Genomic DNA, 5,595 nt, shown 5'->3' with positions numbered 1-5,595 from the left:
TATGCAAAGTGCTATTTTCATTGTGGTTTGACTTCCACTTTTGTGGTCACTAGTGATGTTGTACATGTTTTCATGTGTTTATTGGTCATTTGTAAACCTTCTTTGGAGAGATATCTATTCAAGTTCCTTTGCCCATTTTAAAACATGGGTTGTATTTTTTTTAGTTGTGTGAGTGAGTTCTTTATGCTTGATTTTTTTCTGGGGGTGGGGGGTTCCTAGGGATTGAACCCAGAGGCTCATGAGTGCTAGGCACGCACTACTACTCAGCTATACCCCATACCCTTATTCTGGATATTAATCCTGTATCAATATAAATTGCAAACACTTTCTGCCATTCTATGATCTGTTTTTCACTCTTTGTAGTGTTCTTTGATGCACAGTACTTTATTCTAATCTTTTGGTTCTAGGGATGGAACCCAGGGGTTCTTTGCCACTATATCCCCAGCCTTTTTTATGTTTTATTTTGAGACAGGGCCTTGCTAAGATCCTGAGGCTGGCCTTGAACTTGCAATCCTGCTTCAGCTTCCCAAATTGCTGGGTTTAACAGGCATGCACCACTACCCTGGCTTTGATACACAGAATTTTAAATGTTGAGAGAGTCCACAGTTTTTCCTTTGTTGCTTATGCTTTCGAAGTCATATTCAAGAAACTATTCCCAAATTAATGTGAAGCTTTTCTCCTTGTTCCAAGAATTTCATAGTTTTAGGTCTTTGATCCATTTTGATTTAATTTTTGTATATGGTGCAAGATAAGAATACAATTTCAGTTTTTTTGACACATGAATATTCAGTTTTCCCAGCACCATTTGTTGAAATTTCCTTTCCTCCCATTGAATGGTCTTGGAACCCTTCTTGAAAATCATTTGGCTATTTATGCAAGAGTTTATTTCTGGACTTGCTTTTCCATTGATCTATATGTCTGTCCTTTTACCCCTACCAACCTGTTTTGATTCCTGTAGTTTTGTAGTAAGTTTTGAAATAAGGAGTATAATTCTCCCAAATTTGTTCTTCTTTTTCAAGATTGTTTTGATGATTTGGAGTTTTTTGAGATCCCATATTAATTTTATGATGATTTTCTATTTCTGTAAAAAGTGCTATTGGGATTTTCATTGGGATCATGCTAAATTTGTGGATTGCTTTGAATGGTATTTTCATTTTAACAATACTAAATTTTCCAGTCTATGAACTTGGGATGTCTTTCCAGTATTTATGTCTTCTTAAAATTTCTTTCAGCAATATTTGTAGTTTTTAACACACAAATCTTTGTTCTTCTTAAATTTGTTACTAAATAATTTGTTCTTTTTGATGCATTGTAAAGGGAATTGTTTCCTTACTCTCCATTTTGGATTTTTTTTTAGTATATAGAAATGTAATTGACTTTTGCATGTTGATTTTGTTTGCTGAAACTTTGCTGAATTCATTTATTAGATATTCTGCTGTGTGGGGAGAGAAGGAGATATCTTTGGGTTTTCTACATATCAGATCATGTCATCTGTGAATAGAGAGTTTTACTTCTTTCTTTAAAATGTGGATGTTTTTAATTTCTTTTTTCTTGTCTAGTTGCTCTGGCTAGAATTTCTACTACTATGTTGAAGTGTTGAAAGCGAGTAGCTATGTCTTATTCCTGAACTTAGAGGAAAACTAAGTTAAAACTAACTTAAGAAAAACTTAGCCTTTTACTATTGAGTATGATGTATCATGTATGAGTATATTTATACTCATGAGGAAGTTCTTTCTTTTGTATTTTATTGGTGTTTTTATGATGATCAAGTATTAATTTGTCAAGTACTTTTTCAGTATCAATTGATAATCATAGGTTTCCCCCCTTTATTAATATGGCATATGATGTTGCTTGATTTTCATACATTGAGCTATATCTTTGCATTTTGGAAACAAATCCCATTGGTTATGGTGTATAATTTTATTTTGTATTAAGGATTGAACTCAGGGGCACTTAAGCACTGAGCCACATCCCCAGCTCTTTTTTGTTTTTTATTTTGAGATAGGATCTTACTAAATTACTTAGGGCCTCACTAAGTTGCTGATTGCTTTGAATTTGCAATCCTCCTGCCTCAGCCTCCTGAGCCACTGGGATTACAGGTGTGCACCACCATACCCAGCTAATCCTTTTAATATACTGCTGAATTTGGTATGGTAGGATTTTTGCATCAATATTCATAAAAATATTGGTCTGTAGTTTTGTTTTTTTCTTGTGTCTTTGCCTGGTTTTGGTGTCAGGATAATGCTGGCTTCCATTGAATCAGAAAGTGCTCTCTCCTATTTGATTGGAAGAATTGTCACTAGTTCTTTAAATGCTTGGTAGAATTCATGAGTGGAGCCATCAGTTTTCAATGGACTTTCCTTTGTTGGGAGATTTTTGATGACTGATTTAATCTTCTTACTAGTTTTAGGTTTATTCAGATATTCTAGCTTTTCATGATTCAGTTTTGGTAGATTGTGTGTTTCTAGGTAGTTGCCCATTTCATCTAGGTTATCTAATTTGGTGACATTGTTCATAGCGTTCTCTTAAAATCTTTTTTATTTTTGTGAAATTGATAGTAATATGCCTATTTTTATTTCTGATCTTAGTAATTTGAGTCTTCTTTCTCTTTTTTTCTTAGTTGATCTAACTAAAGTATTGTTAATTTTGTTGCTTTTTCCAAAGAACCAACTTTTGGTTTCATTGATTCCCCCCACCCCACCCCATTGTTTTCTAGCTTGTATTTTATTTACCTCTGCACTAATCTGGATTATTTCATTCTACCTAGTTTTGAGTTTGTTTTCTTCTTCTTTTTATAGTTCCTGAAGGTATACAATTTGGTTATTGGATTGATATCTATCTTCTTTTTTAGTATATGCTTCATGACTACATTTTTATGTTAGCACTTTTCTTGCTTCATCCTGTAACTTTTAGTATTTCATTTAGTTCAAAGTATTTTTTAATCCTTTGTAGGGTCTCACACGTTCGAGGCAAGTGCTCTACCACTGAGCTACAACCCCAGCCCCCTTTGTAGTTTTTTATTGATCCATTGGTTGTTTGAAGATTATATTGTTGATTTTCCACTTCTAATATTGATTTCTAGTTTCTATTGTGGTTGGAAAAGACACTTGTAGGATTTCAGTCTTTTAAAATTTATCAAGACTTGCTTAATGATCTATTTTGGAGACTCCTGTGTGTATTTGAGAAGAAGTATATTCTGTTGTTGGGTAGAATGTTCTGTATGTCTGTGGGGTCTGATTGGTTGATTGTGTTAAGTCCTCTATTTCTTTCGTGGTCTTTTGTTGGCTTCTATATCCATTCTTGAAAGTGGGATGTTACAGTCCCCAACTATTACAGAGCCATCTATTTTTCTTTTCAATTCTGTCAATGTTTGCTTCATATGTTTTGGGGTTCTGTGGTTGATGCACATGTTTATGATTCTTATATATTGTTTTTTTGGGGGTATTGGGGATTGAACTCAAGGGCTTGACCACTGAGCCACATCTCCAGCCCTATTTTGTGTTTTATTTAGAGACAGAGTCTCACTGGGTTGCTTAGTGCCTGGCTTTGAACTCTCAATCCTCCTGCCTCAGCCTCGTGAGCTTCTGGGATTACAGGTGTGTGCCACCATGCCCAGCAATTCTTATATATTCTTGATGAATTGATCCTTTTATTAATAAACAATATCCTTTGTCTCTTGTAATAGATTTTGAATGAGTCTTATATTACTATAGCCACCTTAGTTCTCTTTTGGTAACTATTTTCATAGAATATATTTTCCCATCCTTTGACTTTTACATCATCATCCCACTTCCTCCCAATCTTTTATTTGTGGTATTGGAGTCAGATCCAGGGCCTTGCACATGTCAGGCAAGCACCTACCTTCGAACTGCATCATCTGCCCTTTTGATTGATTGTTTTAAGATAGGGTATCACTAAATTGCCAAGGCTGGCTTCAAATTGGCCATCCTTCTGCCTCAGCCTCCTGGGTAGCTGGAATTACAGGTGTGTACCACCATGCCTGGCAGACTTTTATCCTATTTGTGTTTTTAGATTTGAAAATGAGTTTCTTGAGTTAGCATACATTTAGTTGGATTATTTTTTAAAAAATCCATTCTAGCCAAGTGTGACAGTACACAGCTATATTCCCAGCTCTTTGGAAAGCTGAGGTAGAAGGATCCTAGGACTTTGTGGCCAGCCTCGGCAACATAGCAAGACCTGTCTCTTGAAAGAATCACTCAGCCAAGTGTGGTAGCATATACCTAAAATCCCAGCTATTCAAAAGGCTGAGGCAGGAGGATTTCAAGTTCTACTTAATGAGATCCTATCTCAAAATAAAATAAAAAGGGCTGGGTATGTAGCTCAGTGATTGACCACTTGCCTAGCATGTATGAAGTCCTGAGTTTAATCCCCAGCATAGAATAAACGACAACATACACACAAAAACCTAAGCAAAAACCCCTTATTTTCACTACCCCAAGGAATTTTTTAATGTTTCAGTATATATTTTTTCAAATATGTTTATACATATTCAGAAAAACCAGCCTCCAACTATACAGATTTTTTTGGGAAGAAATTTAGCAATTTGTGTCTTGAAATTAATATTTTATAACATCATATTTATTTATTTATTGTTTATATTTGTTCTTTTTAGTTCTACATGACAGAAGGATACATTTTGATGTATTATACATACATGGAGTATAACTTCCCATTCTTGTGGTTGTACATGATATGGAGTTTCACTGGTTATGTATTCATATATGAGCATAGAAAAGTTATGTTTTATTCATTCTACTGTCTCTCCTATTCTCATGCCCCTTCATCCCTGCTCCCTTCCCTTCATTCCCCTTTGTCTAATCCAATGAACTTCTATTCTTTCCATCCCCATTGTGTGTTAGCATCTGCATATCAGAGAGAATGTTTGGCCTTTGGTTTTGGGGATTGGCTTATTTCACTTATCATGATAGTCTCCAATTCCATCCATTTACTTGCAAATGCCATAATTTCATCTTTCCTTATGGCTGAGTGATATTTCATTATGTATATGTACCACATTTTCTTTTTTTATTCATCTGTTGAAGCGCACCTAGTTTGGTTGCATTGCTTAGGTATTGTAAATTGAGCTGCTGTGAACATTAATCTGGCCTCATCACTATAGTAGGTTGATTTTAAGTCCTTTGGGTATATGTTGAGGAGTCGGATAACTGGGTCAAGTGGTTCCATTCCAACTTTTCTAAGGAATATCCATATTGCTTTCCAGAGGGGTTGCACCAATTTGCAGCAATGTATGAGTATACCTTTCCCCCCCACATCCTTGCCAACATTTATTGTTACTTGTATTCTTGATAATTGCAATTCTAACTGGAGTAAGATGAAATTTCAGTGTAGTTTTAATTTGCATTTCTCTAATTGCTAAAGATGCTGGACACTTTTTTCATGACAAGGAACACAATTGAAATGTAAATTGAAAAACTAAATTGAAAACTTTCAAAATAATTTTCTTAAAATTTTAGAACTGGCTCACAACAAATATATTTTAAAAATCCTTTGCTATTTATTTCCATATTACTCTTGAAAAGGAACATGTCAATGGTGCTGTTGGTATTTTTAAAT

Source organism: Marmota marmota, unplaced genomic scaffold (genome assembly GCF_001458135.2).
Source record: "Marmota marmota marmota unplaced genomic scaffold, marMar, whole genome shotgun sequence".
In the NCBI taxonomy this organism is placed as follows: Eukaryota; Metazoa; Chordata; class Mammalia; order Rodentia; family Sciuridae; genus Marmota; species Marmota marmota.
This window is presented reverse-complemented; position numbering follows the sequence as displayed.